This window comes from Cottoperca gobio, chromosome 11, assembly GCF_900634415.1.
Source record: "Cottoperca gobio chromosome 11, fCotGob3.1, whole genome shotgun sequence".
Lineage (NCBI taxonomy): Eukaryota > Metazoa > Chordata > Actinopteri > Perciformes > Bovichtidae > Cottoperca > Cottoperca gobio.
Genome location: NC_041365.1, coordinates 8029898 through 8053638, shown reverse-complemented (window position 1 = coordinate 8053638; position 23741 = coordinate 8029898). Strand labels below are relative to the sequence as shown.

At 38.4% G+C, this 23741-nt stretch overlaps 7 non-coding genes and 2 pseudogenes across 7 annotated transcripts; all 9 read right to left on the bottom strand.

Annotated features, from left to right (window-relative positions):
* Window positions 1-1909: 1909 nt before the first annotated feature.
* On the bottom strand, window positions 1910-2081 carry LOC115016284 (uncharacterized; annotated as a pseudogene).
* A 318-nt stretch (window positions 2082-2399) lies between these two features.
* On the bottom strand, window positions 2400-2563 carry LOC115016281 (U1 spliceosomal RNA). Its single transcript, XR_003833108.1, has one exon. It is a non-coding gene; the product is annotated as a U1 spliceosomal RNA (small nuclear RNA).
* A 6137-nt stretch (window positions 2564-8700) lies between these two features.
* LOC115016283 (uncharacterized) lies at window positions 8701-8878 on the bottom strand (annotated as a pseudogene).
* Window positions 8879-9709: 831 nt separating this feature from the next.
* Window positions 9710-9873, bottom strand: LOC115016280 (U1 spliceosomal RNA). The gene has a single exon (XR_003833107.1). It is a non-coding gene; the product is annotated as a U1 spliceosomal RNA (small nuclear RNA).
* A 1753-nt stretch (window positions 9874-11626) lies between these two features.
* LOC115016317 (U1 spliceosomal RNA) lies at window positions 11627-11790 on the bottom strand. Its single transcript, XR_003833143.1, has one exon. It is a non-coding gene; the product is annotated as a U1 spliceosomal RNA (small nuclear RNA).
* A 3356-nt stretch (window positions 11791-15146) lies between these two features.
* LOC115016315 (U1 spliceosomal RNA) lies at window positions 15147-15310 on the bottom strand. Its single transcript, XR_003833140.1, has one exon. It is a non-coding gene; the product is annotated as a U1 spliceosomal RNA (small nuclear RNA).
* Window positions 15311-18654: 3344 nt separating this feature from the next.
* On the bottom strand, window positions 18655-18818 carry LOC115016303 (U1 spliceosomal RNA). Its single transcript, XR_003833128.1, has one exon. It is a non-coding gene; the product is annotated as a U1 spliceosomal RNA (small nuclear RNA).
* A 2895-nt stretch (window positions 18819-21713) lies between these two features.
* On the bottom strand, window positions 21714-21877 carry LOC115016291 (U1 spliceosomal RNA). Its single transcript, XR_003833116.1, has one exon. It is a non-coding gene; the product is annotated as a U1 spliceosomal RNA (small nuclear RNA).
* Window positions 21878-22716: 839 nt separating this feature from the next.
* Window positions 22717-22880, bottom strand: LOC115016279 (U1 spliceosomal RNA). The gene has a single exon (XR_003833106.1). It is a non-coding gene; the product is annotated as a U1 spliceosomal RNA (small nuclear RNA).
* Between the last annotated feature and the right edge of the window lie 861 nt (window positions 22881-23741).

The window sequence follows — 23741 nt, the reverse complement described above, 5'->3', positions numbered from 1 at the left end:
TTGATTAAATGGTGGACATGTTTGAACGTGTCTGAAACATAAAGACACCCACAGTGATGTGATGATCCCCCTGAGACTGATAATCAGCATATAACAACCTTGTATAAACAGGCTAAGTTGAAAACCAATGTTTTATATAACCCATGTGGTATATATTATGCTAGGAGACGTACAGTCATTTTTCCATTGTATATCCATGTGGCCATAACAGAGTATTTTAGACTTTTATATGTGACACACACTATTCATTATGTGTGATATAGTTACAGTGATGAATACAGCTTATGTACACAATATGTTTAAGATAACTGGAAAACTGTTTCATCTAAATGTCAAAGTCTCTGAGGGTGAACTTAAGGGGGAAATGAGAACATTCAGGTCAGCTTTATCATCAGATAAGGTTCGATGTGTGAACTGATTGCACAACATAGAAAAACACAAGTTGAACACAATGTTCTCTTTCAAACTACTGACCAAGGAGCCTCGAGGAAATGTGCCATACATTTAAAAAGACACACGCCTCATATACTTAAGGATGACACTTTTCTTGGTCATGTGTCTTTTCTTAAAGCAAATGTGAAAAAAAGGCCTGCGGGAGAGCATTTGTGCGTGCTTGTATAAATGAAATTGGGAGCATGCCTTCATCTGGGGACAAAAAGCTGCTCCCCAGCTGTTAAAGCATTACATTTTATGTGTCTGTTATTGGTTACAGTCGGGATTAAGGTTATGGGTAGGAATTTAATGTTTATAGATAAGGTTGGGATAAATCTTTAGGGAGTGAATGTAGCCTTTGCAAGGTTCCTCCTAAGTGATAAAAACAAGTAGTGTGTGTATGTGTGTGTGTGCTAATGTTCCTACTTGATGGCAGGAACATGATACATGATGGGTGTATGACAAAACTACACTCTAGTGCAGTAGTCCACAACCTTTTCCCTTCTATCATTGGCAAAACTGACGACCCCTGACTAACATTAAGAGACATATTTTATGGATGTTTCATATTATATTCAATGCATAACAATAACAGTTTAGGACAACTGTTAAACTGTACGGTCAACCCAAAAGTATTTATAAGTGTTCAGCTTATGTTAACTGTTGTTATAACCAGTGGTGGAAGTATTCAGATCCTTTACTTAAGTAAAAGTACTATTGGCACTCTAAAAATACTCCACTACAAGTAAATGTCCTGCATACAGAACATTACTTGAGTGCACGTTTTATTGGCAAAATATACTTACAAGTATGAAAAGTATTCATTGTGCAGTATAACGTACTGTCAGTGTTTTACTATTATATATGATGTTTTTGGATTAATATTGCTAATGCATTATGTTGCATTTTACTGCAGTAAGATGTTTCAGGTTGTATTAATTTGAACTCCATTATATATTGCTGGGTAATTTAATCAAGGGCATGTTGCTGTCCTGTGAGAACCACATACTTAAAAAAAGAAAAGAAAAGAAAAACAGCCCTGTTTTTATCTTTGTGATGATGCATCATCCAGCTGATCCAAGAGGGTTTTTTAATAGTTTTTTTTAGCTGAAGAAGAAGGAGATTGTTCTCAACCTACAAAGGGGTTTCACTTCATCACAAACATTCAAAATCAACATCAGCCTAACAGTTTCCCTGGACAGGAACAGTATACAAATCTAAAGCTGTCAGATAAACGCAGTGGAGTAAAAAGGTACAATATTTCGCTTTGAGATGTAGTGGAGTAGAACTATAAAAGTTGCATAAAAGGTAAATACTTGAGTAGTTCCTCAAATGTTGTGTTTAAGTACCAGAGTAAAAGTACTTTGTTGCATTTAACCACTGACTTTGAACTACTTGAACCCTGTAGAATTTTAATTATGAACTTAATTACATACACTAATGGGAGACATAAACAAGTTTTATATTAAGCATTCAGAGGGGATGCACCGTTCAGTACCAAGTCGATGCGTGTAGTGGACGGGGCAAGCTCCGTTTCCATTTCCTTGTTCCAAGAATCAATTTAATATATGGTCCCCGGGTAAAAGACGTACCATATAATAAACTGATAAGAACAGATGCTAGACTTGCAATTATACAATACAATGTGTTCTTATAACTGCTCCGGTGACAAAATTATACACCAACAACAAAAGAAAATGACTAAAAGAGATCTAAATCTGAGTTTCCCAATGTTAAATCTGTACTACATGAGCAGGATATGAATTCATTTAACGAAAAAAGTCTACGGGTGTATTATTTATCACAGAAATCGCTTCTTTTAAATAGTGGCACTGGCACACAAGTTACATGACATGGAACCTTATATATAACGTAAGACAAGCAGCTATATATATCGTTGTCATATTGGTGCCACATCTTAGAAGTAATCAACTGGGGATACTTCGGATTAATTTTTACAATATCATCAGGGGAGAGCGCGAACGCAGTCCCCCACTACCACAAATTATGCAGTCGAGATTTCTACATTTGAGAAATTCGCATAGGTCAGCTCAACCGGAGTGCAATGGCCAAGCCTCGCCATGGGTGAACCACCTTCTTGATCATGGTATCTCCCCTGCCAGGTAAGTATGAGTTGTACATCACAGAGGCAGGCATATGATCCGCAGACGTACCGTGTTAACTGATGGTGCCGACAATGTGACCAAATGACCAAAATCAGAAACTATAAGGGGATGATAATATACATGAGTTTAATACAGAATAAACACTTTTGTACTAGACTGAAAAAGATTGTTTACGTTTTACTTGAGAAAAAGTGGTACATATCCCAACATGCAATGCGGTTTTTCCACATAAAAACATGAACCTAAAACTACGTTGTATTTATTTGACTTCGACAACACCACTAACACAACATTCAAATGAGCCGAAAATAAAACATACTATTTTGATCAAAATGTGTTTGATTCCCATTCAAATTCAGAGGAAAGACGTAAAAAACTGGTAGCAACTGCTATTCCTAATACTGCCACCTAGTGGCCCTGGAGTGTGAACAATACTTTTTATTAAACACATTTATCGGCTTCTCTGGCAACGTGTCAAGTCAACAGCTGCTAACAGGACAATTTGTTCCGGTTGAACAATGTGGCTTATAAATAAGAGCAGACAAATCAAATTGTCTTAGGGAAAATTGATATAAGTAGTTTAATGTGTAATGTAATAGGCAAGTTAACTGTTAAAAAACATGAAGTCGCATTTCACTTCTAATCAATCAACATTTGAAAATAGTTACTTTTACTAGTAATCGAGTACTTTTGTTGTTTTTTAAACGTAGGTCAAGAAAGTGAGTACTTCTTCCACTACTGGCCAGTGGTTTAAATAAGTATTCAGATCTCTTTTTTTGTAAGGTAACCAGTAACTAAAATTATTAAATAATGTAGTGGAGTAAAAAGTACAATATTTGCCTGAAGTGGAGTACAAGTTTAAAGTAGCATAAAATAGAAATACTAAAGTACTAAGTACTAAAATACTTGTTTGTAGCTATTTTGTTCCCTGACTTTACAACAACAGTCAGACTCACTCGGGGAATGTACCTTGACTGTCCTGCGAAGTTTTCTGCAACAAATGTACCGCTTACTGACAGATGGGAACAGCGGTGAACACTTCTGTTGTGAAGTAAGAGGAAATCAGATGGGGATTTAACGGTGTGTGTGTGTGTGTGTGGCCTTAGCATTGGCCCTGTCCTTCCCAGGCTGTGTTCTTAGTCTGCGTTTCAGGAGCTTAATGGGTGGAGCTGAGACCTCGTCAGTGATGCAGCACACCTGAGCAGGCTGGACTCACGCTATAAAGCACACCTGCAAGATTTTCTCGCTCTCTTCCCCTTGTCCTGCTGACTGATACTATCATTTGTTTGTGTTTCTGTCATTTACTTAATTAAACCTTAGAGCAAAGTTATGGATTGTGTGGTCTCCCTCCTTGTCACCTCCTTTCGAGCCAGGTTGTGACAGTGTAAGATGATATTTACAGCCAGAACTAGCTAACGTTTGGTTAATAGTCACACAGGTCACAACTTCCTCCTCTTCTAAATTTACAAGCAGCTAGTAGTTTATACCTCTCTGGGAACCATCACCTTATCGTGGTGGAGAGGTTTGTGTGTCCCTATGAACCTGAGAGCTGTGTTGTCTGGAGCCTAGTGCTCCTGATAAGGTCTCCCAAGGCAAATTGGTCTCAGGCGAGGGGCTCAAAAACAACTTCATGAAAAAAAGGGAAAGGAAAGGAGAGACCCTGCCCGGAGGAAGCCTGAGGCCCCCGTCTGGAGCCAGGCCCAGAGGGAGGGCCCGACAGCGACCGCCTGGTGGCCGGGTTTGCCACGGAGCCCGGTCGGGCACAGCCCGAAGAAGCTACGTGGTGCCTCCCATCGGTTTTTCCGCTGGGGTCGGGTGCGCTGTCACACGGGTGGCAGTGATGGTCAAGGACCTCGACGGACCAGACCCGGGCAGCAGAGGCTGGCTCTGGGGATGTGGAACGTCACCTCTCTGTGGGGGAAGGAGCCGGAACTAGTGCGGGAGGTGGATCGCTACCAGTTGGATCTGGTGGGGCTTACCTCCACGCACAGTCTTGGCTCTGGAACCGTACTCCTGGATAGGGGTTGGACTCTATTCTTCTCCGGAGTTGTCCAAGGTGTGAGGCGTCGGGCCAGGGTGGGGATACTCACTAGCCCCCGGCTGAGCGCCGCTACGTTGGAGTTTACCCCGGTGGACGAGAGGGTCGCCTCCCTACGCCTTTGGGTTATGGGGGGGAAAACTCTGACTGTTGTTTGTGCCTATGCCCCAAACCGCAGTTCTGAGTATTCGGCCTTCTTGGAGACCCTGAATGGAGCCCTGCAGGGGGCTCCAGTAGGGGACTCCGTAGTCTTGCTGGGAGACTTCAACGCACACGTGGGAAACGATGGAAACACCTGGAGAGGCATGATTGGGAGGAAGGGCCTCCCTGATCTAAACCCGAACGGTCGTTTGTTGTTGGACTTCTGTGCTAGTTATGGAATGGCCATAACAAACACCATGTTCGAACATAAGGATGCTCATAAGTGCACGTGGTACCAGAGCACCCTAGGCCAAAGGTCAATGATCGATTTTGTTTTGGACACTTGGGTGAAGAGAGGGGCGGAGCTGTCGACTGATCACCATTTGGTGGTGAGTTGGATCAAGGGGTGGGGGAAGACTCTGGACAGACCTGGTAAACCCAAACGGGTAGTGCGGGTGAACTGGGAACGTCTGGAGGAAGCCCCTGTCCTGGGGATCTTTAACTCACACCTCCAGCGGAGCTTTTCAGACATCCCTGTGGAGGTTGGGGGCATTGAACCTGAGTGGGCGATGTTCAAAACCTCTATTGCTGAAGCTGCGGTGATGAGCTGTGGTCTCAAGGTCTTAGGTGCCTCAAGGGGCGGTAACCCTCGAACACCGTGGTGGACCGCGGTGGTCAGGGAAGCCGTCCGACTGAAGAAGGAGTCCTTCCGGGTTATGTTATCCGGGAGGACTCCGGAAACAGTTGCAGGGTATCGAAGGACTAGAAGGACGGCAGCTTCTGCCGTGTCAGAGTCAAAGCAGCGGGAGTGGGAGAAGTTCGGAGAAGCTATGGAGAAGGACTTTCGGTCGGCACCAAGGTGCTTCTGGAAAACCATCCGGCACCTCAGGAGGGGGAAGCGAGGAACCATCCAAGCTGTGTACAGCAAGGGTGGGACCCTGCTGACTTCGACTGAGAAGGTTATCGGCCGGTGGAAGGAGCACTTTGAGGAACTCCTGAATCCGACTAACATGCCCTCTATGGTAGAGGCAGAGCTGGAAGGTACTTGAAAGGAGGGTTCGGCCGGTAGTCGAACCTCTGATTGAAGAGGAACAATGCGGATTCCGTCCTGGTCGTGGAACAACAGACCAACTCTTTACTCTTGCAAGGATCCTGGAGGGGGCCTGGGAGTATGCCCATCCGGTCTACATGTGTTTTGTGGATCTGGAGAAGGTGTATGACCGGGTCCCCCGGGTGATACTGTGGGAGGTGCTGCGGGAGTATGGGGTGAGGGGGTCACTTTTGAGGGCCATCCAATCCCTGTATGCCCAAAGCGAGAGTTGTGTCCGGATACTCGGCAGTAAGTCGGACTCGTTTCCAGTGAATGTTGGCCTCCGCCAGGGCTGCGCTATATCACTAATCCTGTTCGTGATTTTCATGGATAGGATATCGAGGCGTAGTCGTGGAGGAGAGGGGTTGCAGTTCGGTGACCTGAGGATCTCATCGCTGCTCTTTGCAGATAATGTGGTCCTTATGGCATCATCGGTCTGTAACCTTCAACAGTCACTGGATCGGTTTGCAGCCAAGTGTGCAGCGGTTGGGATGAGGATCAGCACCTCTAAATCTGAGGCCATGGCTCTCAGCAGGAAACCGGTGGATTGCCTACTCCGGGTAGGGAATGAGCCATTACCCCAAGTGAAGGAGTTCAAGTACCTCGGGGTCTTGTTCGCGAGTGAGGGGACGATGGAGCGAGAGATTGGCCGGAGAATCGTAGCAGCGGGGGCGGTATTACAGTCACTTTACCGCACCGTTGTGACGAAAAGAGAGCTGAGCCAGAAGGCAAAGCTCTCAATATACCGGTCGATCTTCATTCCTACCCTCACCTATGGTCATGAAGGCTGGGTCATGACCGAAAGAACGAGATCACGGGTACAAGCGGCCGAAATGGGTTTTCTCAGACGGATGGCTGGCGTCTCCCTTAGAGATAGGGTGAGAAGCTCAGCCATCCGTGAGAGACTCGGAGTAGAGCCGCTGCTCCTTTACGTTGAAAGGAGCCAGTTGAGGTGGTTCGAGCATCTAGTAAGGATGCCACCTGGGCGCCTCCCTAGGGAGGTGTTCCAGGCACGTCCAGCTGGGAGGAGACCCCGGGGAAGACCCAGGACTCGGTGAAGAGATTATATCTCCTCACTGGCCTGGGAACGCCTCAGGATCCCCCAGTCGGAGCTGGAGGATGTGGCCCGGGGAAGGGAAGATTGGGGTTCCTTACTGGAGCTGCTGCCCCCGCGACCCGATTCCAGAAAAGCGGTAAATGATGGATGGATGGATGGATAGTAGTTTATAGCTTTGTTAGCTTGTAAACTCTCCTCGTTGAACTCTAGGTGGACAGAGTTGCTGGCACCAGATCAAGTTTTATGACTATTGACGTTGCTTACTTAGTGTTTTACAAACTGTTTACCTCTGTTTTTATATTACTTCTCATCATGCATATACATTTCTGTTTACATGCAGTTACTCAATTGCTATACTGTCTACGGCAAATGTATTTTACTTTATTTAATATTTTATTTATGTTTATAATTTGCAATATTTTCTGTCTTGGATTCTAATTTAGCTTTTACTTACTTCTTTTTTTATACATATTTAATGAATATTATTGAAGTGAGCCCGAGATTCAAGATTTTCATTGCCAATGACGTTTCTCTGTAATTGTTGTGATTAGGATAATAAAGAACTTGAACTTGAATTTGAACAAGGACTGCCACTAATTACTATTTTCATTATCGATTATTCTGTTGATCGTTATTCTTTTTGTTTTGTTTTTTGATAGATAATTTGGTCCATAAAATATCAGATATTAGTTGTTATTTAAAACCCACGGTGACAGATTTAAATTGCTTGTTTTGTCTGACCAACATTCCAAAACCCAAGATGTTCAGTTTAATATAAATGTGATGCTCATTGTGCGGGACATCACTTCAGTAATCTGATTCTTATGAGACTGAGTGCAGGACAACAAAGAGGTCAAAAGCAACATTTCTAAATGTTCCTTTCCACCTCAGACAGCTCTGCATTGATGTCACAGTTAACAATCTTTTAATCTTCTCTTTTTGAGCCAGGTTACTAGGAAACAGAGATGAGAAAATGCCTCATGACATTGTCTGCTTGATTAAATGGTGAACATGTTTGAACGTGTCTGAAACATAAAGACACCCACAGTGATGTGATGATCCCCCTGAGACTGATAATCAGCATATAACAACCTTGTATAAACAGGCTAAGTCTCTTTCAAACTACTGACCAAGGAGCCTCGAGGAAATGTGCCATACATTTAAAAACACACAAGCTTCATTACATTACATTACAGTTCATTTAGCTGACGCTTTTGTCCAAAGCGACTTACAATAAGTGCAAATAATCATGAGGATACAACTCCGAACAGCAAGAATCTTGCCAGTACATTAGCTTCAAATGGGTGCAATCCTTTAAGTGCAGAACAATATCTTAAAATAAGCCAAACAAAGTGCAACATACAGAAACAATAGAATACAAATTCAACTATTAGCTACAAATAAGCCAAACCTAATATAAGCGCAACATACAAAGAACAGTTTTTTTTGGTTTTGTTTTTTCATTCGCTGAGGTGCAGTCGAAACAGGTGAGTTTTCAGTCAACACATCTAAAGATTCATGGTTTCCCTGGACAGGAACAGTATACAAATTGAAATCTAAAGCTGTCAGATAAACGCAGTGGAGTAAAAAAGTACAATATTTCGCTTTGAGATGTAGTGGAGTAGAACTATAAATGTTGCATAAAAGGTAAATACTTGAGTAGTTCTTCGAATGTTGTGTTTAAGTACCAGAGTAAAAGTACTTTGTTGCATTCAACCACTGACTTTGAACAACTTGAACCCCGTGGAATTTTAATTATGAACTTAATTACATACACTAATGGGAGACTTACACAAGTCTTATATTAAGCATTCAGAGGGGATGCACCGTTCAGTACCAAGTCGATGCGTGTAGTGGACGGGGCAAGCTCCTTTTCCATTTCCTTGTTCCAAGAATCAATTTAGTATATGGTCCCCGGGTAAAAGACGTACCATATAATAAACTGATAAGAACAGATGCTAGACTTGATCTTAGCCGTCACTGTTGAACTCTGTGTTGTTACTCTCATTAAAAGATCGGACTGTGTGAATGATGTGATTATGGACACTCAGTAAAACTGATAACAAGTTCACGAAACAGTTTACCTGTGAAATACCATGCTAACACACAGAGTAAGTACATTTATAAAAAAAAACAAAGGCTTCATAATATAAACACGTATAAATAAGACTTTAACTTGAATATATACATGGCTCCATACGACGCGTGGGAGTCGCATTGGTCACGGGAGACGCAGTGTATAGATCTAATCTACAACCACGTTAAAAGTTGCAGTATAAAAAGACCGAGAACAAATGTCGGAAAGTGTTGCAAAAAATAAATATGCAGCAATTATACAATACAACGTTTTTTTTACTGCTCCGGTGACAAAACTAAACACCAACAACAAAAGGAAATGACTAAAAGAGCTCATCTGAGTTTCCCAGTGTTAAATCTGTACTACACGATGCATTCATTTGCTGTTTTTCCCAAGCGGATTGTTGACCTTCAAACGTTTTTTAAAACATGTTTCTTCCGAGAAATGTGCAAAGTAAAGTGAACAATTGTCAGATTCTTCTTTTCTTCAGTGACTGAAAGTTTACTTCCATAACTGTCCTATTAACAACATTGACTGGGACTTCACATTCATTAGAGCAGGATCTGAATTAATTTAACGAAATAAGTGTGAGGGTTTATTATCACATAAACTCTTTTCGCTTCTTTTAAACAGTTGCACTGGCACACAACTTACATAATATGGAAACGTATATATAACGTAAGACAAGCAGCTATGTATCGTTGTCTACCTGGTGCCAGATTCTTTGAGTTGATGTTTACAATGTCATCAGGGGAGAGCGCGAACGCAGTCCCCCACTACCACAAATTATGCAGTCGAGATTTCTACATTTGAGAAATTCGCATAGGTCAGCTCAACCGGAGTGCAATGGCCAAGCCTCGCCATGGGTGAACCACCTTCTTGATCATGGTATCTCCCCTGCCAGGTAAGTATGAGTTGTACATCACAGAGGCAGGCATATGATCCGCAGACGTACCGTGTTAACTGATGGTGCCGACAATGTGACCAAATGACCAAAATCAGAAACTATAAGGGGATGATAATATACATGAATTTAATACAGAATAAACACTTTTGTACTAGACTGAAAAAGATTGTTTACGTTTTACTTGAGAAAAAGTGGTACATATCCCAACATGCAATGCGGTTTTTCCACATTAAAAACATGAACCTAAAACTACGTTGTATTTATTTGACTCCAACAACAGTCTAACACAACATTCAGATGATCCGAAAATAAAACATACTATTTTGATCAAAATGTGTTTGACTCACATTTCAAATTTAGAGGAAAAACGTAAAAAACACACATTTATTTATTTCACATTACAGTCACTTTCTGTTTCCTCGTTCAATGCTGGTAGCAACTGCTATTCCTGATACTGCCACCTAGTGGCCCGGAGTGTGAACAATACTGTTTAATAAACACATTTATCGGCTTCTCTGGCAACGTGTCAAGTCAACAGCTGCTAACAGGAAAATATATTCCCATTGAACAATGTGGCTTACAAATAAGAGCAGACAAATCAAGTTATTTTAGGGAAAATTGATATAAGTAGTTTAATGTGTAATGTAATGGCAAGTTAACTGTAAAAAAATATTAAGTAGCATTATTGTGCCAAAGTTATTTGGTAGTGATTTTGATGTTTTGTAGAGTATGCTGTTTCACACATGTCTTTTAAGAAATTAAATTAAAAAAAAACATGTAGTTTTAGTCAGTTTGCCTTCGAAACATAGTCTTTACTTCCAGAGTTGGAAAGTAACCTTTGTACATTTGCTCAAGTGCTGTACAGATCGGCTAAAATTCTGAGGTATTTATACTTTACTTGTCATTTAATTTCATGGTACTTTAATAACAATCAACGCCACTCTTACTTTTTATTTTCACTCAAAGTATATTTAGTTTTCTAATACCTTTCACTTCTACTCAATCGAAATTTTAAAATAGTTACTTTTACTAGTAATGGAGTACTTTTGTTGTTTTTGAAACATAAGGTAACCAGTAACTACAATTAATACGACGCGTGAGAGTCTCATTGGTCACGGGAGACGCAGTGTATAGATCTAATCTACAACCACGTTACAAAGTTGCTATAAAAAGACTGAGAACAAATGTTGGAAAGTGTTGCAAAAAATAAACATGCAGCAATTATACAATACAATGTTTTTTTTTTTACTGCTCCAGTGACAAAACTAAACACCAACAACAAATAAGAAAATGACTAAAAGAGCTCATCTGAGTTTCCCAGTGTTAAATCTGTACTACACGATGCATTCATTCTCTGTTTTTCCCAAGCGGATTGTTGACCTTCAGACGTTTTTAAACATTTTACTTCCGAGAAATGTGCAAAGTAAAGTGAACAATTGTCAGATTCGTCTTTTCTTCAGTGACTGAAAGTTTACTTCCATAGCTGTCTATTAACAACATTGACTGGGACTTCACATTCATTAGAGCAGGATCTGAATTAATTTAACGAAATAAGTGTGAGGGTTTATTAATTATCACAGAAACTCTTTTTCGCTTCTTAAAAATACTTATACTTACTTCTTATAGGCACTGGCACACAAGTTACATGATATGTAATCTTATAAAAATAACGTAATATAAGCAGCTATCGTTGTCAGGTTAGGTGCCACCACACAGTAGAACTATTTAAATGTTTTGAGTTGATTTTCACAATGTCATCAGGGGAGAGCGCGAACGCAGTCCCCCACTACCACAAATTATGCAGTCGAGATTTCTACATTTGAGAAATTCGCATAGGTCAGCTCAACCGGAGTGCAATGGCCAAGCCTCGCCATGGGTGAACCACCTTCTTGATCATGGTATCTCCCCTGCCAGGTAAGTATGAGTTGTACATCACAGAGGCAGGCATATGATCCGCAGACGTACCGTGTTAACTGATGGTGCCGACAATGTGACCAAATGACCAAAATCAGAAACTATAAGGGGATGATAATATACATGAATTTAATACAGAATAAACACTTTTATACTAGACTGAAAAAGATTGTTTACGTTTTACTTGAGAAAAAGTGGTACATATCCCAACATGCAATGCGGTTTTTCCACATTAAAAACATGAACCTAAAACTACGTTGTATTTATTTGACTCCAACAACAGTCTAACACAACATTCAGATGAGCCAAATATGCAGAAAATAAAACATTCTGTTGTGATAAAAAAAATTTGATTCCCATTTCAAATTTAGAGGAAAGAGGTAAAGAACACACATTTTTTTTTTTCACACTACAGTCACTTTCTGCTTCCTCGTTCAATGCTGGTAGCAACTGCTATTCCTAATACTGCCACCTAGTGGCCCGGAGTGTGAACAATACTTTTTATTAAACACATTTATCGGCTTCTCTGGCAACGTGTCAAGTCAACAGCTGCTAACAGGAAAATATCCATTTCATGCATAGAGGTCACTACAGTGGACAGCTATTCAAAAGCTGTTTTCTTGTATGTGCATGGGTTTTGATGGTATAGTTGCACATCAGCCACTAAAGTGAAGGATATTGTATCATCCCACACACTGCTACTCAGTGGCAAGCTGTTGTAAATGCAAGATACATTTCTCTAATCCAAGATGGCAGACAGGCAGCCAGAAACTTCCAGTTGCTCATCAATACCTTGCCAATCCTTCTATGGAAAGAGACCCTTGCAGTTATAAAAAAATTTGGTGACATCAAGTAACAACTAAGGAATCATATAATTCATACATTGTCAAAGTATTGATTTTATATTTGGGAGGAAATTACAATTATTAATCTGTCCACTAAATTGGACCTCATGCATCACTACAATATTGCTACTGTTGTTCTTGAAAAAACTTAATCTGCAGTAACTTTTTTGGCTGTAATTCCATGTATTTATGTTATTAGAATGCAATTGGAAGTTTTTGCATTTCTTTATATTTTGCATGCAGTGTCTTGTGGCTTTGTGCCCTGCGTGCTTTGCCAATTATCATAGAAAATAGTGTTCTCTAATAAAGGATATTTTTATTAGTGTCACACTCCCCTCAGTTCTTAAGAGTTCACTGTGAGTATCTTTTTTTATCAGTGTCCTACTACCCTCACTTCTTAAAAGTTCAATATACACTGACTAAAAATATAAACGCAACACTTTTCTTTTTGCTCCCATATTTCATGAGCTGAAATCAAAGATCTAACTTTTTCTTTGTACACAAAAGGCCTATTTGTCTCAACTATTGTTCACACAATTTTTATAATCTGTGTTAGTGGGCACTTCTCCGTTGCAGAGATAATCCATCCACCTCACAGGTGTGGCACATTAAGATGCTGATTACACATCAGGATTATTGCACAGGTGTGTTTTAGGCTTGTCACAATAAAAGGCCAGTCTAACGTGTGCATATTTGAGAGAAATAGGCCTTTTGTGTTCATAGAAAAAGTCTTAAATCTTTTATTTCAGCACATGTAAAATGGGAGCAAAAACAAACGTGTTGTGTTTCTGGTCAGTGTAAGAACAGTTACTGTAACAGAGACTCTCACGGACAGTGTAACTTTGTGCCTGTGGTGTCTGTAGGCTGCTCTTTCCATGTATTCCATGTGCTCTATACAGAAGAGTGAAATAGAAAGTATTCCTAAATGGTGTTTGGGATATGTATGCACATTTTCTTTATAAATACATATATAATTTTATAGTTTTCACATCTTTATATATAATTTTATTAATTTGTTTATTAAATACATATTTCTTCAGTTGAACACATAAACACATGCTGTCCACCTGAGTGGACATATAAATATCTCTTTGAAAAAAATGAATGAAATAAAACTCAAATTCAAATCTTGTTTTTTATGCCTAAAGAGCAATAAAAACACATGATACAAAAATCCTGACTGAGGTGGTCATAATTCATGCATGAAAGGGATATGTTCCGGTTGAACAATGTGGCTTACAAATAAGAGCAGACAAATCAAATTATCTTAAATTGATATTGATATAAGTGGATATAAGTATAATTGATATAAGTAGTTTAATGTGTAATGTAATGGCAAGTTAACTGTAAAAAAAATCATTAAGTAGCATGATTGTGCCAAAGTTATTTAGTTGGTGGTGATTTTGTGTTTTTAATGTTTTGTAGAGTATGTTGTTTCACACATGCCTTTAAGAAATTAAATTTAAAAAAACACGTAGTTTTAGTCAGTTTGCCTTCAAAACATAGTCTTTACTTCCAGAGTTGGAGAGTAACCTTTGTACATTTGCTCAAGTGCTGTAGGCATACAGATTGTCTAAAATTCTGAGGTATTTGTGCTTTACTCATCATTTAATTTCATGGTACTTTACTAATAATCAACTCCACTTCTATTTTTTATTTTCACTCAAAGTATATTTAGTTTTTTAATACCTTTCACTTCTACTCAATCAACATTTTAAAATAGTTACTTTTACTAGTAATGGAGTACTTTTGTTGTTTTTAAAATGTAGTTCAAGAAAGTGAATACTTTTTCAACTACTGGCCAGTGGTTTGAATAAGTATTCAGATTTTTTTTGTAAGGTAACCAGTAACTACAATTAATATGGCGCGTGGGAGTCGCATTGGTCACGGGAGACGCAGTGTATAGATATAATCTTACAAAGTTGCAGTATAAAAAGACCGAGAACAAATTTTGGAAAGTGTTGCAAAAAATAAACATGCAGCAATTATACAATACAATGTTTTTTTTTTACTGCTCCGATGACAAAACTAAACACCAACAACAAAAGAAAATGACTAAAAGAGCTCATCTGAGTTTCCCAGTGTTAAATCTGTACTACACGATGCATTCATTCTCTGTTTTTCCCAAGCGGATTGTTGACCTTCAGACGTTTTTAAACATTTTACTTCCGAGAAATGTGCAAAGTAAAGTGAACAATTGTCAGATTCGTCTTTTCTTCAGTGACTGAAAGTTTACTTCCATAGCTGTCTATTAACAACATTGACTGGGACTTCACATTCATTAGAGCAGGATCTGAATTAATTTAACGAAATAAGTGTGAGGGTTTATTAATTATCACAGAAACTCTTTTTCGCTTCTTATAAATACTTATACTTACTTCTTATAGGCACTGGCACACAAGTTACATGATATGTAATCTTATAAAAATAACGTAATATAAGCAGCTATCGTTGCAGGTTAGGTGCCACCACACAGTAGAACTATTATAATTGTTTTGATTTGATTTTCACAATGTCATCAGGGGAGAGCGCGAACGCAGTCCCCCACTACCACAAATTATGCAGTCGAGATTTCTACATTTGAGAAATTCGCATAGGTCAGCTCAACCGGAGTGCAATGGCCAAGCCTCGCCATGGGTGAACCACCTTCTTGATCATGGTATCTCCCCTGCCAGGTAAGTATGAGTTGTACATCACAGAGGCAGGCATATGATCCGCAGACGTACCGTGTTAACTGATGGTGCCGACAATGTGACCAAATGACCAAAATCAGAAACTATAAGGGGATGATAATATACATGAATTTAATACAGAATAAACACTTTTATACTAGACTGAAAAAGATTGTTTACGTTTTACTTGAGAAAAAGTGGTACATATCCCAACATGCAATGCGGTTTTTCCACATTAAAAACATGAACCTAAAACTACGTTGTATTTATTTGACTCCAACAACAGTCTAACACAACATTCAGATGAGCCAAATATGCAGAAAATAAAACATTCTGTTGTGATAAAAAAAAATTTGATTCCCATTTCAAATTTAGAGGAAAGAGGTAAAGAACACACATTTTTTTTTTTCACACTACAGTCACTTTCTGCTTCATCGTTTAATGCTGGTAGCAACTGCTATTCCTAATACTGCCACCTAGTGGCCCGGAGTGTGAACAATACTTTTTATTAAACACATTTATCGGCTTCTCTGGCAACGTGTCAAGTCAACAGCTGCTAACAGGAAAATATCCATTTCATGCATAGAGGTCACTACAGTGGACAGCTATTCAAAAGCTGTTTTCTTGTATGTGCATGGGTTTTGATGGTATAGTTGCACATCAGCCACTAAAGTGAAGGATATTGTATCATCCCACACACTGCTACTCAGTGGCAAGCTGTTGTAAATGCAAGATACATTTCTCTAATCCAAGATGGCAGACAGGCAGCCAGAAACTTCCAGTTGCTCATCAATACCTTGCCAATCCTTCTATGGAAAGAGACCCTTGCAGTTATAAAAAAATTTGGTGACATCAAGTAACAACTAAGGAATCATATAATTCATACATTGTCAAAGTATTGATTTTATATTTGGGAGGAAATTACAATTATTAATCTGTCCACTAAATTGGACCTCATGCATCACTACAATATTGCTACTGTTGTTCTTGAAAAAACTTAATCTGCAGTAACTTTTTTGGCTGTAATTCCATGTATTTATGTTATTAGAATGCAATTGGAAGTTTTTGCATTTCTTTATATTTTGCATGCAGTGTCTTGTGGCTTTGTGCCCTGCGTGCTTTGCCAATTATCATAGAAAATAGTGTTCTCTAATAAAGGATATTTTTATTAGTGTCACACTCCCCTCAGTTCTTAAGAGTTCACTGTGAGTATCTTTTTTTATCAGTGTCCTACTACCCTCACTTCTTAAAAGTTCAATATACACTGACTAAAAATATAAACGCAACACTTTTCTTTTTGCTCCCATATTTCATGAGCTGAAATCAAAGATCTAACTTTTTCTTTGTACACAAAAGGCCTATTTGTCTCAACTATTGTTCACACAATTTTTATAATCTGTGTTAGTGGGCACTTCTCCGTTGCAGAGATAATCCATCCACCTCACAGGTGTGGCACATTAAAATGCTGATTACACATCAGGATTATTGCACAGGTGTGTTTTAGGCTTGTCACAATAAAAGGCCAGTCTAACGTGTGCATATTTGAGAGAAATAGGCCTTTTGTGTTCATAGAAAAAGTCTTAAATCTTTTATTTCAGCACATGTAAAATGGGAGCAAAAACAAACGTGTTGTGTTTCTGGTCAGTGTAAGAACAGTTACTGTAACAGAGACTCTCACGGACAGTGTAACTTTGTGCCTGTGGTGTCTGTAGGCTGCTCTTTCCATGTATTCCATGTGCTCTATACAGAAGAGTGAAATAGAAAGTATTCCTAAATGGTGTTTGGGATATGTATGCACATTTTCTTTATATATACATATATAATTTTATAGTTTTCACATCTTTATATATAATTTTATTAATTTGTTTATTAAATACATATTTCTTCAGTTGAACACATAAACACATGCTGTCCACCTGAGTGGACATATAAATATCTCTTTGAAAAAAATGAATGAAATAAAACTCAAATTCAAATCTTGTTTTTTATGCCTAAAGAGCAATAAAAACACATGATACAAAAATCCTGACTGAGGTGGTCATAATTCATGCATGAAAGGGATATGTTCCGGTTGAACAATGTGGCTTACAAATAAGAGCAGACAAATCAAATTATCTTAAATTGATATTGATATAAGTGGATATAAGTATAATTGATATAAGTAGTTTAATGTGTAATGTAATGGCAAGTTAACTGTAAAAAAAATCATTAAGTAGCATGATTGTGCCAAAGTTATTTAGTTGGTGGTGATTTTGTGTTTTTAATGTTTTGTAGAGTATGTTGTTTCACACATGCCTTTAAGAAATTAAATTTAAAAAAACACGTAGTTTTAGTCAGTTTGCCTTCAAAACATAGTCTTTACTTCCAGAGTTAGAGAGTAACCTTTGTACATTTGCTCAAGTGCTGTAGGCATACAGATTGTCTAAAATTCTGAGGTATTTGTGCTTTACTCATCATTTAATTTCATGGTACTTTACTAATAATCAACTCCACTTCTATTTTTTATTTTCACTCAAAGTATATTTAGTTTTTTAATACCTTTCACTTCTACTCAATCAACATTTTAAAATAGTTACTTTTGCTAGTAATGGAGTACTTTTGTTGTTTTTAAAATGTAGTTCAAGAAGCTACTGGCCAGTGGTTTGAATAAGTATTCAGATTTTTTTTGTAAGGTAACCAGTAACTACAATTAATATGGCGCGTGGGAGTCGCATTGGTCACGGGAGACGCAGTGTATAGATATAATCTTACAAAGTTGCAGTATAAAAAGACCGAGAACAAATTTTGGAAAGTGTTGCAAAAAATAAACATGCAGCAATTATACAATACAATGTTTTTTTTTTACTGCTCCGATGACAAAACTAAACACCAACAACAAAAAAGAAAATGACTAAAAGAGTTAATCTGAGTTTCCCAGTGTTAAATCTGTACTACACGATGCATTCATTCTCTGTTTTTCCCAAGCGGATTGTTGACCTTCAGACGTTTTTAAACATTTTACTTCCGAGAAATGTGCAAAGTAAAGTGAACAATTGTCAGATTCGTCTTTTCTTCAGTGACTGAAAGTTTACTTCCATAACTGTCCTATTAACAACATTGACTGGGACTTCACATTCATTAGAGCAGGATCTGAATTAATTTAACGAAATAAGTGTGAGGGTTTATTAATTATCACAGAAACTCTTTTTCGCTTCTTATAAATACTTATACTTACTTCTTATAGGCACTGGCACACAAGTTACATGATATGTAATCTTATAAAAATAACGTAATATAAGCAGCTATCGTTGTCAGGTTAGGTGCCACCACACAGTAGAACTATTTAAATGTTTTGAGTTGATTTTCACAATGTCATCAGGGGAGAGCGCGAACGCAGTCCCCCACTACCACAAATTATGCAGTCGAGATTTCTACATTTGAGAAATTCGCATAGGTCAGCTCAACCGGAGTGCAATGGCCAAGCCTCGCCATGGGTGAACCACCTTCTTGATCATGGTATCTCCCCTGCCAGGTAAGTATGAGTTTTACATCACAGAGGCAGGCATATGATCCGCAGACGTACCGTGTTAACTGATGGTGCCGACAATGTGACCAAATGACCAAAATCAGAAACTATAAGGGGATGATAATATACATGAGTTTAATACAGAATAAACACTTTTATACTAGACTGAAAAATAGTTTTTACGTTTTACTTAAGATAAAGTGGCACATATCCCATCATGCAATGCGGTTTTCCACATAAAAAACAAACCTAAAACTACGTTGTATTTATTTGACTCCAACAACAGTCTAACACAACATTCAGATGAGCCAAATATGCAGAAAATAAAACATTCTGTTGTGATTGTGAAATTTAGAGGAAAGACGTAAAAAACACACATTTATTTATTTCACATTACAGTCACTTTCTGTTTCCTCGTTTAATGCTGGTAGCAACTGCTATTCCTGATACTGCCACCTAGTGGCCCGGAGTGTGAACAATACTGTTTAATAAACACATTTATCGGCTTCTCTGGCAACGTGTCAAGTCAACAGCTGCTAACAGGAAAATATGTTCCCATTGAACAATGTGGCTTACAAATAAGAGCAGACAAATCAAGTTATTTTAGGGAAAATTGATATAAGTAGTTTAATGTGTAATGTAATGGCAAGTTAACTGTAAACAATTATTAAGTAGCATGATTGTGCCAAAGTTATTTGGTGGTGATTTTGTGATTTTGATGTTTTGTAGAGTATGCTGTTTCACACATACCTTTTAAGAAATTATATTTTTTTAAAACATGTAGTTTTAGTCAGTTTGCCTTCAAAACATAGTCTTTACTTCCAGAGTTGGAGAGTAACCTTTGTACATTTGCTCAAGTGCTGTACAGATTGGCTAAAATTCTGAGGTGTTTGTACTTTACTTCTCATTTAATTTCATGGCACTTTAATAACAATCAACGCCACTCTTACTTTTTATTTTCACTCAAAGTATATTTAGTTTTCTAATACCTTTCACTTCTACTCAATCGAAATTTTAAAATAGTTACTTTTACTAGTAATGGAGTACTTTTGTTGTTTTTGAAACGTAGGTCAAGGAAGTGAGTACTGCTTCCACTACTGGCTAGCGGTTTGAATAAGTATTCAGACTTTTTTTTTGTAAGGTAACCAGTAACTACAATTAATACGGCGCGTGGGAGTCGCATTGGTCACGGGAGACGCAGTGTATAGATATAATCTACAACCACGTTACAAAGTTGCAGTATAAAAAGACAGAGAACAAATGACGGTAAGTGTTGCAAAAAATAAACATGCAGCAATTATACAATAGATAGTGTGCAAACACGTGACAAAACTGTGTGACGTATGCGTGAAACGCCATGTTGGATGATATACAAATCAACAATGCCGTCTAAAGCGTACAACAACAGCAATACAACTCCGACTTCTTCAAAGTATTGTGACTCTCTGGAGTCCTCTGCAAAGGCAAGATTCAGAGGAAAAAGTCCAAATTTGCGGCCGTGACTCGTACACGCTAAAGCCGTCGGATTATATTGAGGATTTAGATTCATTACCGCCGATTGAATATCCTGATATTGTGAACTACCTTGTGCTACAAACGTCGTGGGCAACCAACGCACAAATGAAGGCATACAAGAGCTTAGATGCTTATAATTTCTTTGTTTCTGGCTGGGTTGATAGTGTTCTTACCAAACCACTGAAAGATGACAGGGTGCTCGTCCATGCCCGTATAAATCACTCTCAAAGAGCTCGAGATACACCGCTCAAGCCGTGGTTTGTGAGTGAGAAAAGCGGCGATGTTATCCTCGCACACTGTGATTGTATGGCGGGACTAAGCGAAGCATGTTCTCACATTGGTGCTTTGCTTTTCGCAAGTGAAGTAGTCTCAATAAGCCAAACAAAAACATGCACAGAAGAAAAGAGCAAATAGCTGCCATCACATGTAAAGAAAGTGCCTTATTTACCAATCAGCGATATGGAGAAGTAAGGTTTTACAGTGTTCGGGTATATCATAAGCACAAATGTTTAACGTAAACATTGAAAACATAGCTTTAGCACGAGCTCTTACCAGATATAAAGTGGACGCCACACACACGGGTGAATTGTGCTTTTTCTTCTGTTAATTCCTCACGAGTTATGTTGCTAAACCACAGTTTACGGCGTTCGGTAGACAGCAATTCATCCCTCATTTGTGGATCGTTGTTTTTGATGATTTTAGGAAATCTAAAGAACCGTTTCTCTGGGTCACGAGTAGCGTTATTACCACAATTATACACTGCGCACACGATTAGCATTTTCTTTCAATCTTAGACGTTTAAATACAAAGAAAATTACAAAGCGTTGCAGGCACTCACACGTGAACGGGCGCCGTCTTGGTTGTGTATATCATCCAACATGGCTGATTTACGGGTTGGGACGTAGGCGTGATGTCACATGCACACGATCTATGCAATTTTTTTTTTACTGCTCCAGTGACAAAACTAAACACCATCAACAAAAGAAAATGACTAAAAGAGCTCATCTGAGTTTCCCAGTGTTAAATCTGTACTACACGATGCATTCATTCTCTGTTTTTCCCAAGCGGATTGTTGACCTTCAGACGTTTTTAAACATTTTACTTCCGAGAAATGTGCAAAGTAAAGTGAACAATTGTCAGATTCGTCTTTTCTTCAGTGACTGAAAGTTTACTTCCATAACTGTCTATTAACAACATTGACTGGGACTTCACATTCATTAGAGCAGGATCTGAATTAATTTAACGAAATAAGTGTGAGGGTTTATTATCACATAAACTCTTTTTCACTTCTTATAAATACTTATACTTACTTCTTATAGGCACTGGCACACAAGTTGCATGATATACACAATAGAACTATCATAATTGTTTTGAGTTGATTTTCACAATGTCATCAGGGGAGAGCGCGAACGCAGTCCCCCACTACCACAAATTATGCAGTCGAGATTTCTACATTTGAGAAATTCGCATAGGTCAGCTCAACCGGAGTGCAATGGCCAAGCCTCGCCATGGGTGAACCACCTTCTTGATCATGGTATCTCCCCTGCCAGGTAAGTATAAGTTTTACAACACAGAGGCAGGCATATGATCCGCAGACGTACCGTGTTAACTGATGGTGCCGACAATGTGACCAAATGACCAAAATCAGAAACTATAAGGGGATGATAATATACATGAGTACTTTTGTTGTTTTTGAAACATAAGGTAACCAGTAACTACAATTAATACGACGCGTGAGAGTCTCATTGGTCACGGGAGACGCAGTGTATAGATCTAATCTACAACCACGTTACAAAGTTGCTATAAAAAGACTGAGAACAAATGTTGGAAAGTGTTGCAAAAAATAAACATGCAGCAATTATACAATACAATGTTTTTTTTTTACTGCTCCAGTGACAAAACTAAACACCAACAACAAAAAAGAAAATGACTAAAAGAGCTCATCTGAGTTTCCCAGTGTTAAATCTGTACTACACGATGCATTCATTCTCTGTTTTTCCCAAGCGGATTGTTGACCTTCAGACGTTTTTAAACATTTTACTTCCGAGAAATGTGCAAAGTAAAGTGAACAATTGTCAGATTCGTCTTTTCTTCAGTGACTGAAAGTTTACTTCCATAACTGTCCTATTAACAACATTGACTGGGACTTCACATTCATTAGAGCAGGATCTGAATTAATTTAGCGAAATAAGTGTGAGGGTTTATTAATTATCACATAAACTCTTTTTCGCTTCTTATAAATACTTATACTTACTTCTTATAGGCACTGGCACACAAGTTACATGATATGTAACCTTATAAAAAATAACGTAATATAAGCAGCTATCGTTGTCAGGTTAGGTGCCCCCACACAGTAGAACTATTATAATTGTTTTAATTTGATTTTCACAATGTCATCAGGGGAGAGCGCGAACGCAGTCCCCCACTACCACAAATTATGCAGTCGAGATTTCTACATTTGAGAAATTCGCATAGGTCAGCTCAACCGGAGTGCAATGGCCAAGCCTCGCCATGGGTGAACCACCTTCTTGATCATGGTATCTCCCCTGCCAGGTAAGTATGAGTTTTACATCACAGAGGCAGGCATATGATCCGCAGACGTACCGTGTTAACTGATGGTGCCGACAATGTGACCAAATGACCAAAATCAGAAACTATAAGGGGATGATAATATACATGAGTTTAATACAGAATAAACACTTTTATACTAGACTGAAAAATAGTTTTTACGTTTTACTTAAGATAAAGTGGCACATATCCCATCATGCAATGCGGTTTTCCACATAAAAAACAAACCTAAAACTACGTTGTATTTATTTGACTCCAACAACAGTCTAACACAACATTGAAATGAGCCGAAAATAAAGCATACTGTTGTAATCAAAATGTGTTTGACTCACATTTCAAATTGAGAGGAAAGACGTAAAAAACACACATTTATTTATTTCACATTACAGTCACTTTCTGTTTCCTCGTTCAATGCTGGTAGCAACTGCTATTCCTGATACTGCCACCTAGTGGCCCGGAGTGTGAACAATACTTTTTATTAAACACATTTATCGGCTTCTCTGGCAACGTGTCAAGTCAACAGCTGCTAACAGGAAAATATATTCCGGTTGAACAATGTGGCTTACAAATAAGAGCAGACAAATCAAATTATTTTAGGGAAAATTGACAAAAGTAGTTTAATGTGTAATGTAATGGCAAGTTAACTGTAAAAAAAAATATTAAGTAGCTTAATTGTGCCAAAGATATTTGGTGGGGATTTTGTGTTTTCAATGTTTTGTAGAGTATGTTGTTTCACACATGGAAGAAATTACATTTAAAAAACATGTAGTTTTAGTCAGTTTGCCTTCAAAACACAGTCTTTACTTCTAGAGTTAGAGAGTAACTTTTTTTACATTTGCTGTACAGATTGGATA